The 13,957-nt window shown below is 40.4% G+C and overlaps 1 protein-coding gene across 1 annotated transcript in view; it reads right to left on the bottom strand.

The window, feature by feature from the left end:
* Positions 1 to 7,304, bottom strand: part of LOC144537122 (cullin-1) — a 43,916-nt gene extending 36,612 nt beyond the window's left edge. The window contains exon 1 of the mRNA XM_078280566.1: positions 7,142 to 7,304. The gene's annotated coding sequence lies outside the window, so the exon portion shown is untranslated. The remainder of the gene's footprint in view (positions 1 to 7,141) is intronic.
* Positions 7,305 to 13,957: the final 6,653 nt, after the last annotated feature.

Raw genomic sequence — 13,957 nt, 5'->3', positions numbered from 1 at the left:
TGGGGCAGACAATACCTAACCGAGTAGCCGTTCGGCTACACAAGGTTGAGCGTTCATTCCCCCCCCCCCGATCCCCTTCTCTTGTGCTTCTATTCAGAAAGAAAGGTGCCCTTGACAGCAGCACCAGGATCAGATTTCAGATTCCCACACCACAAGCTATTAGATACCCATCTCTCTACGGTATCTGACCTAAAAAAGTAGATGCGTCACTGGGGGGGGCATGTGGAGGACAGCTAGGTGAGTGGCAACAGTTTCTAGAAAGTTTGTTGTGAAACAGGATTCCCACTTTGCACGGGGGGGGGGGCAGGAAAGCAGCGAAGTTCAAAGGTCACGACTCATTTCAGGGAACGTGTTCTTTTCAGGGAACAACGAGCCTGAATGTGTCTGTCAACAGACACACAGACTGTCAACAAGTACTGCTGACAGTCTATTTATGATGGCGTCAGGGAGCCAGGACAAGCAATATAACTATTATAATATTAGGCTATATCTTTCCCATTTAGACTTCATATCATCTTCAATTTAAAAAAACAACACTACTTTACAAGAAACTGTACAAATAAAACCAAAGTGTTTTTTTCAGATAATGTGTAATGTAATGTTAAAAAGGATTTAATAAAATCGGTATCGAAAAGTATCGTTAGAAGTTAGAAGTAGTGGGAGAGAAAAAGTTGAATTGGTGCTTCACTAAGTGCAATTATTTTCATTTCACCAAATATTAAGAGAGATCAAAACATGCGTGTGACTAATGTCCCCTGAGGACATCACCGTAAACATTATCAAGAGGTTTTTTACACTACGTTGTAAAGAGGAGAAACCCTTTCTAAATATGCCCGATTACAGCGTTAAGCACTAAAAATTCCCGGTGCCAGCAAAAACAAATAACCAGCATCATTAAAAACAATTCTCAAAGGGAGGGATGGGAGCGACTAACTGGGGACAGAGAGGGGGAACCAGCACACAGTTGTGTCGTTTAAAACCTGCTACTAGCTTCCAGCAACTGCAAACAAATTAAAACTTACTCCAACATATTGCTCGGTGTGCAACGCAAATGCATTTCTTTAAGTTTAAATTAAAAACGGCCCACAAATTGAATTCTTACCCTGCTGTCTGCTGTCCGACATTAACAACATGACTTGAAAAATAGGACTTCTATGTGATTTATGTGCTGAGGTGGCTGGCAGACAAACCGGACAGCTAAACCTCAGCGGCATCCAGCTGCTGGTTGATACTCTCCTTGACTGAATAAGTCTTTACTGTGCTTGGAGTGCATTAGGTATTGCAAAAACTCAGGAACCAGAGTGTGTCTGAACAGGAAGGATGCAGGGAGTGGTGGTGGAGAAAGAGAGAGAGACAGAGGGAGACAGAGAGAGAGACAGGCAGAGGGAGAGAGAGGCAGAGAGAGCGAGACTGACAGAGAGATAGAGACAGTGAGAGGGAGAGAAAGAGAGAGACAGACAGAGGGAGAGAGAGACTGACAAAGAGAGAAAGGCTGACAGAGAGGGAGAGACAGAGGGAGAGAGAGACTGACAGAGAAAGAGAGAGAGAGAGAGGGAGAGAGAGACTGACAGAGAGAGAGACAGAGAAAGACAGAGTGACAGAGAGGGAGAGACAGTGACAGAGAGGGACAGAGAGAGCAAGAGGGAGGGAGAGCAAGAGACAGAGAGAGAGCAAGAGGGAGAGAGAGAGCAAGAGGGAGAGAGAGAGAGCAAGAGGAAGAGAGACAGACAGACAGAGAGAGAGAGAGAGAAAGAGAGCAGTGCTCGTGGGAAAAAAGCTCAGCCTGGTAAATGGGATTACCCTGGTCACCGTGTGTCCTGGCCAGACTCAACAACCCAATACCCTACATTTCAAAACACAAAACAAAAACAAAGCTAAATACACACAACGTGATTTTAGGATTCAATCTCCTTTCCTTAAATCGGAGTTTTGGTGGCCAAAACAAAAATATCAAACTGTGAGAATAAGTCATGAGGAGCAATAACTCTTTAGATGAATCTCAGTGATGAGTAGTGCTGCACGATGAGTAAAATATACGTTACCGTTGTTAAATATGGCGATAATATTACTTGCAATAAATAAAACAGATATTAAAGTGTTCTCAGTTCTGCTGCTTTCAGTATTCTGATAAAATACAGCAAAATGCTTGTTGAATTTCAAACAAACGAAATCATTTCCAACTTTCTTTTATTTAATAAATTGAACATTGAATGGAATACAAAAAAGCGCCATTAAAAAAAGAATGACATTTTAAAAGTGCAGTTTTCTGCTGATATTTTATTTCAACTAACACAAAAAAATCTCTGAGTGTCTTTCGCGTTTAGTGCGCCGGATGATATTGCAATGGCGATTAAAGAACAATATATTGATGAGCATTTCTTGAACGCTGACATGCTTGTAATGGTACGTGTCCACGGTGGCATTTTTTGAAGGCAGGGATCGCCTCGCTGCCCAGCGTTGGACGCTTGATGGGCTCTTTACTGACCACTGACGAGCAAAGAAATCAGACTCCGCCCTCCTACAACCACAACGGCTGCACCTGATTGGACGAACGCTTTGTCAACTGTCTGCTGCCGGATTTCAACAGACCAACCTGGCGGCTTTCTCTTATTTTACGAAAATAGTTCACTGAAACGTGTCTCTGAAAACATTTTATGTGAGAAATAAGCTGCAGGTGGCCGGGTTAGCTCAGTTGGTAGAGCAGGCGCACATTTATAGGCGTATACCTCGACGCAGAAGGTCCAGGGTTCGAGTCCAATCTGAGACGATATCCTGCATGTCACCCCCCTCTCTCTCCCGTTTCGTATCTAGCTGTTCTTTCCATTAAAAGGCTGATATGCGCCAAAAAAAAATCTTTAAAAGAAATAAGCTGCTGAATCTTTCTTCATTTCAGATCGACAACGGTCAGTTAAAAAAGGTTTTCGTGAGATTGAGAGGTGGCGAGCAGAGCTGGACGCCCCTGATTTGCATAAAGAAGCCTGGTTTCAACTTTATGCAAATGAGGAGCAAACAACTCGACGCACCGCTTCTCGAAATAATGCCGCCCGCTGCTGACATTGACAGTAAATGGGAAGCGTGGAAATGATGCTCGCCGTACACGTACCATCGGGTCTGCACGTGTGCATTGAGTGTGTATTGCAAACCGATGACATTTCATTAATGTAAAGTAAGCAGCTTTTGATTTCTGTCGCTCTGCTCAGCGTTCAGTAGAGCAGCCAAGCAGAGACTCACAGCCCCGTTAGATTGACTGTACAATCACGGTTGTCAGCGCCGTCCCTTCACAGCACCTTGGACGTATTACGCAGACAGACCTGGATGGGTCAGACCGGGTAAAGGAGAAGTCGGGACAGCTCGATCATGGCTGACATGACTAACTTTCAGGAGCAAAGTGACTTCACTGCATGTTTTCAACGTGTTAACACGCACATCCTTTCAGCTCGTTTACATATATTGCTGATTTGCCAATAGTAGGGCTGCACAATCGCAATTTTATCGAAATCACAATATGGACTAGTGCAATATCCAAATCGCAGGGGGGCGCAATATTTGTTAAAAGGCAAAATATGTGTCTAACCAGTCTGAATGAAGTAGTGTGGTGCTGCAGAGACGTCCCGGCCAACAAATCCTATCCTACAGTTTACAGAAAGAAATCTTTGTGGGGCGACCTCTAGCTCACCCAGTAGAGCGTGCGCCCCATGTAGGCTGAGTCCTTTGCAGCAGCCCAGGTTCGAATTTGTTTGGTACAGATCCTCGCAAAAAATCACACTATAATAATTTTCATTTTAATATTTTTCAATTAAAATGAGAATAATGAGACAAAAATGATCATTCCCTCCAATATCGTGAATCAAATATCAGTCGAAATAATCGCAATTAGATATTTTCCTCCTTTCGTGCAGCCCTGACGTTATCCCAGGGTCATCGGCCTGCACCTCGTTACAGCTTGTTTACATATTGCTGATTTGCCAATAGTGCTGCCCTAGAAGGAGCACCAGTCATTTGACGCTGCCAAACACTAATTCAGACTGATGCATGCCAGCGTGATGTCGAGCGGAGAAAGGATCAGTCGACTAGACTCAGCATGTGTTGAGGAAGCTGTTGTGAAAGGGCAAGTATAAACATCACATACCATCAATAGATATTAGGGACGTAACCATGCACTCAGCTTACGATTCCATGCGCTTCGCGGTTTTAAGTCCACGATACGATTTTCTCACGACTTTTTTTTTTTAAACTGAATGAGCAGCAGACAAATGACTGAAATAAACTGCGCAGAACAACAGACGCGTCCTCTTATCATAAACCGATTCACTAACGCCGAAAACAATAAAACTCAAAGAACAACTAGCAGTGCTGTATTTTTGTGTTATTTTAGGCTACAAAAAGGTTGACTGAACATGAATGCTTCTCATCAAACTGACAAATTCCGTAAAATATGACAGAGCAAGACGTTACGTAACTTGGCATAAGCCTCTCTATAACCATGTATGCAAGACTGGTGAATATCATGGTATGTATGCAGAATGATCATCCTACAGCAGATGTTCTTTACTTCTTTATAAACCAACCAAAACCCACCTTACGGCCTGTACCAACACACACAGATCCTCCCACTGAAACAGGTTAATTCTGAGGGAATACAACGTGTCTACACATGTACAATTACGCCTCATGTCATGTCTCAATATAAAGATGTAGACACCTTATACAGAGACAAAGCTAAGCCAAAACTGGATGCTATCTCAAGAATGCTAGTTCCCATTTAGTCACAATAAAAGACCATAAAAGAAGGACTAAAAGATCCTAAACACATGGCTGACTTTCAGTTAAAATGGGTGCAAGAAGGGGCGGCCTCTAGCTCACCCAGTGGGAGCGTTCGCCCCATGTTGGCTGAGTCCTGCAGCAGCGCAGGGTTCGGGTCCGACCTGCTGCCCTCTGCTGCATGTCTTCCCCCATCTCTCTCCCCCTTTCATGTCTATCCACTTTCAAATAAAGGGAAAAGCCCCCCCCCCCCCCAAAAAAAAAAATGGGTGCAAGAAATGAAAAGTCCCTTGCACAAATAATCTCCAAATTTCCAGGATTATTTTAGAAACGGACAGATCTATCAACAGAATATCAATATTGGGCTACATCAGGTTTAAAACGCAAAAACAGACAGGTCTAGAGTCATTTTTATTATTGCCATTTAACTGTGAAATAATATAGATCAGCAAAGCTGAATCGATTAGGTGTGAACTATAAAATTAATCGACAACTATTTTGATAATCGATTAATAAGTTCAAGCAGAATTTCTGATTCTAGCTTCTACAATATGTTAGTTGTGCAATATCTCATTGTGCAAGGGCTGTGCTACACTTATTGGGGAGAATGCAGCCGACAGGTTGTTCAATTAAAAACTGCCACTGAAAGGAGGAGTTAATGTTCTTACTATATAGGTACCTGTCTAATGTATATGAGAGCATTACTATATAGGTACCTGTCTAATGTATATGAGAGCATTACTATATAGGTACCTGTCTAATGTATATGAGAGTATTACTATATTACTATATAGGTACCTGTCTAATGTATATGAGAGTATTACTATATTACTATATAGGTACCTGTCTAATGTATATGAGAGTATTACTATATAGGTACCTGTCTAATGTATATGAGAGTATTACTATATAGGTACCTGTCTAATGTATATGAGAGCATTACTATATAGGTACCTGTCTAATGTATATGAGAGCATTACTATATAGGTACCTGTCTAATGTATATGAGAGTATTACTATATAGGTACCTGTCTAATGTATATGAGAGCATGTTTTGTGTTGCATGAGAGTATGTGTTGAGAGATGCTTATTTTCTGTATTTTGTGTTGTCTTTGTAAAGCTGCAGAACAGACAGAGTCCAAAACTAATTTCCCTTTGGGGACAATAAAGTATATCTTATTTAAATGTGAATAGTTTCTTCTCTCCTCTGTGACAGTAAACTGAATATCTACGCCTTGTCCATTTTTCATAACTGCTCCATAAATGTTAAACATTTACAAACTTCCCTAACAAAAAAAGGAATAGATATGAATTTTAAACTAACAACCAGGTATGCCAACAGTGATTGTTTTCCCTTTCAATGGTCTCTTATTGTAGAAAGTGAGATTTGCGTGTCTTTTTTTAATTATAAAGCAGGTCGAGGTGCTATATAAATACTGTGAAAGTATCAAAGCGTCGATCCACAGAGAAATGCACACAGACCGTGTTCCGAGTGTGAAACTGCCTTTTAACGAGTTGTCAGGACTTCTGTATGGATGTTATGTCACATCTATGCTATATATAGGCAGAAAGTGGCGTTACAAACATTACCCGGCTGCAATGATGGTGCAGAGACTCCGATAACGCAGATGGGGAAGACATGAAAACTCTGACCAATCAGAGGAGACTGGGTTTTTTCGGGAGGGGGCCTTAAAGAGACAGGCGCTAAAACGGAGTGTTTTAGACAGGAGTGAATACAGGTATATTTAGACAAACAGTATGAGAAAAAATAATGTTTTCTGAACGTTAAAGCATGTAAACACGCTCTACTAAATCCTCTAACATACATGTGATGTATGAACCTGAAAATGAGCATAATATGGGAGCTTTAAAAATCAAGGCGGCAGTGAGCAGTCAACAATATTTTCCACCAACAGAGGTGTCCTGGTCATTTAGTCTTATCATAGAGTGTGCACCCCTTTTTCTTCCTATTTCCCAAACATCTCCAGGCCTAGAAAGTGAAAAAAATGGAGTCAAACACTGCTACGCAACACTGCTAGCTATCATTAGCTTATCGGGTTAGCCAGTTAGCTTGGCTGCCCGGCGCCGGAGCTTTGAATCAAAATACGATATCTAATTGGAGCACATTTTGTATTCGTTTAGATACACATGTACTGTTCGGAGTATATTAAACATGAATACAGTCTCGGCCTAGCTAACCGCAGTGGCTAGAAGAGACCAACTGCCTGTGTTGTTGGTGTAAAATGGCAGCCTAGCTTCTGCTCAATAATGAGTCAGGGAAACAGTTCGCTAACCGTTTAGCATTAGCCAGCTAGCTAGCTCTAGGCTGGATGGATTGTCATACACAAAAAACGATAACAACTCTGCAGTGTTTTCTTACCATTTTAAGGCCGTCGTTGTCACTGTATAATCGTTGTATGTGTGAGTTTTTGGGCCCAAAAGCTGCCTCCTCCGCCGTCTCGCGCTCCTCTGTGTGTGTGTGTGTGTGTGTGTGTGTTTGCTGTCCGTTGCTAACTGCGACCGCACAATGATCAGCTCAGCAGCCACCGAATCATGCTGCCTTCAGGCGCCGTCGGAAATACGCACGTTACAACAAAAAGTGCACACGCTCGAGCAAATGAAGTTATAAACAGGGTTAGTGAAAGAGGAAATGTTTTGGTGGAAAAAGTACTCAGATCTTTAACTTACTCTTGAGCTCATTACATGTCACTTTACTTTAAACTGTCTATTTATATAGTACAAAAAAGCTTTTTTTCTCCCCAATCTACACAAAACGATTTTCCTGAAATGCTATTTTGAGAGTGAAATGATTCTTTTATATATATATATATATATATATATATATATATATACATATTGTTGTTTAAAGATGTACTTCTTGATTTTGTAGGCCTATTTGTATACAATCTTTGGAATTATTGATAAAGCAATCAAGGTTTTTATTCCTCATGGGACAAATTAATTAACTTTATTAAAGGTATTTAAAAATAATCCTTAATTCTTTGTTATCGTCACGTTTGTGTTATATTCTCAGAATCCTTACACATAGTCAAACTTCTGTCTTTCCCTGAACATTGTTATACATTATGATCTTCCATATTTTGGTGTAATAACATCTGGGCATTTTCTGTTGTAATTCAAGTCTTGATATATGATTGTTTTTTTGTTTACATCTTTACAGTGATGTGTTTACCTGAAGGACAAAACACAACAGCAAAAAAGAAATCCCGACAACATTTCAGAAAACACTTTCAAGCAAACATTGTTTGTGAAATGTTGTCGTGTTTTGTCCTTCGGGGCCACCGTACCTCTTAGACACATAAAGTTAATAAGTAGATTAATAATTAGAATGATTGTATGCTGATGGATTTATCAAATAAAAACAGATACACTTTGCTGCCACTATTAGTTAAAAACATAATATAGCCGCCCACACTTTACTATACTGGGCTCACATTCTAAGTACTCGGCACTGAAACGTCGGAGCTTACCAGGATTCCATGAATGCAGCATCAGCGTCATAGAATGGTATCTCTATTGGACTACAGTTATGGCTACACAAAACAGCTGCATCAACTACAAATATTGCAATATCTCTGACGCATGCGCACTTGGTTGTTTCAGTCACCTAATCTGACATTTTAATTATGCATGCCAGAGAGAGAAGCACGATGCTGACATTTAGCTCGCTGGCCTTTAAAGACTGCAATGACTGCCAGTGTAACATTACAATCATCCCAAAGAAAACAAAGATATGTGTCCATTGATAATGTGGTTCATGATGTTTGATGACCTTATCTTACTGCTATGGTATTTTAGATTCTACTCTGACTATTATATTGATAATTTATGAACCTTTTCTCCCTTTTTTTCTCCCATTTTCCCCCTATTTTCGCTCATCTTTCTTACTTCTTTCTCCTTTTGTACATTTTCTCTATCTTTCCCCTCATATTTTCTCCCTTGTTCTTCTCCTCTTTCTACCTTTTCTCTCCCTATTTTCCCACTATTTTCTCCCTTTCTCCTTTTATTCTCCTCTCCTCCTATTTTCTACCTCTCTTCTCGCATTTTCCCCCTATTTTCTCCCATGTCCTCCTTTTCTTCTCATTTTCTCCAATTTTTATTTTTTATTTTTTTTTACCGTATTTCTCATATATTGATCATTTCTTTGTAATAGCGTATTCTTAAAGGGAACCAAATGTTCTCCAAACACAGTCATCCCAGTCATCATGTACACAATATGCTGTGTTGTCATCATCACTAACCCACCCTGTGGACCTTCATTGCTTCTGAAACAGGCAGAAAGCGACATCGGCTGGTGAAAGAGAGAATGACACACACACACACACACACACACACACACACACACACACACACACATTTGTTTTGTCAGATAAACTCACTTACCCCTCTTCAATTCCCAATCTATGCTCTGAATTTATAACACTTATTTTTTTTCATACTTGTTGAATTAGCAATATTTAGGTTGGTTTGGTCAGCAATCCTATTACTACTACAACCTGGAGTGAAGCTGAATGTTTGTCTAACTATTTCAACCGTTGAGTCATTACTTTTGGCTACCTGCTTGCCAGCTAGTTTACAAGAACTCTTGTAACTGCAACATGTTCATCATTACCTTTAGCTAACTAGTTGAACTGTTTAGTCAGTATTGTAAGTGGCACACATGCACACACACACAAACACGCACACACACACAAACACGCACACACACATACACACACACACAAGCGCGCGCACACACACACACACACACACACACACACATACACATAAACATACACATACACACACACACACACACACAAACACACACACATGCGAACACACACACGCGCACGCACGCACAGTTCCTTTTATTGGTGTTTCAGGTAAAAAAAGAACAGTGTGTACAACAGATACCGAGTCATATTTTTCCAGTGACTCATGTTTCCATCTGTGCCAATCAGCTCCGTGATGTCTTACGTAAGAATGGCCTGATGCGTTTACAGACCACGCCTTGAAGAAGGTATAAGAGTGAGAGCTGGCTAAAGATCAACATATTTCTGTTTGTTTAAATATAGGGTGTAGGTTTCCATAAAAAAAAGATAATACTTTTAAAGTAGGGCCTACATTTTGCTGATAATAATTACTCAAGTACAATTTAGTATGCAGGATCTTTACTTAGTATTTTTTAAATTGTTGTAGGCCCACAGCTTCTTTTACTTCAGTCAAGTGTCTGAATACTTCTTCCATGACTACATATTTGTTTCTGACCAATCAAGTTGGGTTTGTTCAATGGTGCTAAATACTACATTACCCATGAGCCTCATCAACAGTTACAGGAGACTCCAACCACGGACGTGATATCAGGTTCCTCACATGAATCAAAGGCTTTATTGTTGTTCTGTAGATTATCTCGTTTAACCCGGACATCATTTCTTGAATGTGTTTTTTAATGGGTGCGTGTCCATTAACCTCAATTATGTTTGGGTGGCGGCAGAAATTGAAATCTTAGAGACCAACATCTCAAAACTTAAAGGGCTAGTTGAGATGTTTTGAAGCGTGGTTGTATGAGCTACTTCTTCATAGTCAGTGTGTTAGCTACAGTAGATAGCAGTCAGCAAAAAAAACATGTATATCAGTTTAAGTCTACGCTATATTTAGAGTATTTTCAGAGCTTCACCTCGCTGTCAGACAGCCCTTTACGACGGGGAACTGAAGCCGTTATCTCTGCTCTCTTCAAAGCCACCAGACTCCTTTGACAAAGTTATTTTACCTCGCAGAACACGGGAGTTGCTGCTCTACTGCTGCCTCCATCGGTTAGTTGTATTTCCTAATCCCTTAAAACAGGGTTTCTCAAATGGGGGTATGTGTAGGGTCCACCCACAGGGGTACTTTGGAGGACTGCAGGGGGTATGTGACATTTTTTGCAAAATGTTTTTCAGTGACAAGGCTGTAGTTACTTCTACTCGCTTTTACTTCGCTTTTTTCAAAGTTTTTGTCGCTGTTTTTGAAGTTTGTCCCCTTTTTTTGGAGGTGTTGTCGTGTGTTTTGACCTGTTCTTGCCTTTCTTCCTTACTTTTTTCTACTGGCTTTTTTTGTCTCTTTTTTCAAAGTTTTTGTCACTTTATTCAAAGTTTTTGTCGCTTATTTGAATTTGTTGTCACTTTTGTCGCCCTAGTGTTGCCTTCTAGAGTGCGGATCGGCCGCATTTTTCTGTCTGAGCCACTGCCCCCCCTGGTGGCTGAAGCGGGTAATTGCATTGTTTCATGGCATGACCAGATATTTTATCAATATTTTAAATAACACAAAACAACTAAATGGTGGTAGGTAATACATCTGATTTCATATACTGTTTTAGTAAAAGAATGCCTCTGGCTCTCCCCAGAGACCATTGTCGACGCATATGCTGGACGCAATAAACGAAAACTACTGTTGTACTAGTCTGGACATCTTACCGTGCCAACGTTGTAATAAAGGTTTCCTAAATGTCATGTATATACATCTGCTGTCAGCTTACTAATTGATTGCGCGTTTTGTGTCGATTTTGACTTTTATACGTTTTACTCCACTTTGTCTAAACGGCGAGGAGGATCTACTGATCGCTGTGGATTACTTTTTTTTCGTGTCATTGGATTACGGCAAAATACGGATCTTTTTTCTCAACGTGTCTTAACGTTTTATGGTGTGACTGCGCTTGGTTTCAGCGTTTGGAGAGGCGTCTCAACAGACTGGAGGTCCAACACTGATTGTTCACAGTTACATTTTAGTGTCGGGGCAGTTTGCGACCGTCCGTCTATTGCGTTCCAAGACAGCCGTGCCGCGACTGGATTTCATAAGGGCGAGTTTAAAATCTTCTTTAAAAATAAACATATGTTTATTTAGCATGTTTATTTTGTCCTTATGTGCTCGTGCTGTGTTCCCCAAGTGGTAGGCCAGGTCTCAGCTTCTACAATGAGTATTTCTTTTCTTTTTTGCCGCCCTCTGGCTCGAATGTCAAACTCCACTTATGGTATTTTCGACCTATTCTTGCCTTACTTCATTCTTTCTACCGTCTTTTTCCAAGTTTTTTTTTTTTTTTTTTTAAAGTTTTTGTTGCCTTTCTTCATCAGCATTTAAATGTTTTCCAGGTACAAGGCTGTTTTTTAGTTCAGTGTTTTTCAACCTTTTTTTTTTTTTACATTAAAAAAATCCCGCGGTACACCACCAACCAGAAATGTTACAAAATGACACATTGTAGCCTAATAAGATCAGAATCTGAATTTTTCCTTTTTTAAAAATGTATCCTTCGCTGTTACAGGCTTACATCAAGGGGGTCAGCTTCTCCTCGGACCGCGAACCTCCTATGGCGCCATTTTGATGCTATCAAGTCATCACCCCCCGTTAGCGTCCCATTGACTCCCATTCATTCTGACGTCACTTTGACAGAGAATACCTTTACATCTGAAGCGTTTAAAGACTCTATTTGTCCGTTGTTTATTTCTAAAGAAACACGACAATGTATAAAAGGCTCCATTACCTTGTAGCTCACGTTATGGCTCCGTAGCAGACGTTTTTATAACAATAGGCTAACGATTGGGTCATAACCACGAGACTTCCTGTCTCATAGTAGAGGAGTTACCGTACAGTACAGGAGAAGCTCTCAGGCAGTTTGGACTTCCATCAGCTGTTTAAGTGTAATGACTAATGTTAACTATCATTTTAGTGATCAATAATGAGCCTGTGTCTATGTTATCTCCTTACATATACCTACGCTCTCCGTCTCTGCTAGATTGGGAATGATTGAGATTTCTCTTGGCACAGCTACCAGAAGACTTCCAACTTTCAGACAGGTTGCTCACGTCACATCTACGTCTTCAAGCTCAGTTGGAGGCTGCTCAGTAACGCTCAGCCATCACCGGGAAAGAGCTTCTAATGTCCTTCACTGGTCTCCGTCCAGAGACACGGGACCTGTTGGTCCATTCTTACATACTGTCTACGGCTTACATCGATGAGCTCGGCCCTACTGCTCACATCCTGTCACTGCCACCTTGTGGTAGTAATTCTATTGTTTTAAATCAACAAGGTTATTATTGCGCTATACTGCCACCTACTGACACAGAATATTATTTAATTTCTCTGCCAGTCATCACATTGCAGGCACAGATGTGCAACAATGGCAAATTATTTGCAGTAACTCAATAAAAAATGTTTGTTGGACCAATTAAGTAAAATCTAATTTCCCACGGCACACAGGACGATCTCTCGCGGCACAGTGGTTGAAAATCACTGGTTTAGTAAATCTATCGCTGACATCGCTGTATTCTTCCTCTTTATAGAGACTTTTGTTTTCTACCAAAAATTATTCGCGCTGGTACATGGCTTAAAAAGACTGTTCAAAGGGGGAACATTATTGAAAAAAGCTGGAGAACCACTGCCTTAAAAAAAAAACTTTTTTGGGGATGCCAGATGCATGTAAGAAATGTCTAGATACTCATACGTGAGAAAATAAAAGTGGGAAATTGTGTTTTCTTTGTAATTTGGGTGAACTAACCCTTGAACTGTTTTGTAGTTGACATAAATTTAATATATAAAATACACATTACATGACATACTAAACAACTGTATACAAAATCGTATAATGCAGTATGAAATCTTCACAATGCCATTCTTTGTATACAAATAATGTTTCTATACATGTTTCATTTACATTTTTTAGATTTAGACATGTGATTTTAAAACCTTTGTGTTAAACAACTACAGTGAGGAGTTGAGCTGCCGGCAGAGACGGGAGGAGAGGCGACGCTCAGCATCTCAGGACAGATGTTCCCTCCATCACCTGCTTCTGGAACAACAACCGGGCCAAATACACACATTACTGAGGCATAAAGGTACTAAATGGATGGCAAATACACACATTACTGAGGCATAAAGGTACGAAATAGATGCATATGTGCACACTGGAGACACTTTCTGTTTTCTGTGATCTTTGATAAATAAATGCTGACACCTTGATGATATCTACTGTAGACAAGAGATCATGTTTGAGGTGATTGAGAGCCTCTATTTAAAGGACAAATCCGGCGCAAAATAAACCTAGGGGTTAATAACACGTGTACCGAGTCGACCGTTCTCTGGGATATGTTTTCATGCTAATCGATAGTGACCAGTTTTAGCGCAAACCGCTAATTAGCTTATAACGCTAGTCGTCGGGGCACGA

This window comes from Sander vitreus, chromosome 22 (genome assembly GCF_031162955.1).
Source record: "Sander vitreus isolate 19-12246 chromosome 22, sanVit1, whole genome shotgun sequence".
Lineage (NCBI taxonomy): Eukaryota > Metazoa > Chordata > Actinopteri > Perciformes > Percidae > Sander > Sander vitreus.
This window is presented reverse-complemented; position numbering and strand designations above follow the sequence as displayed.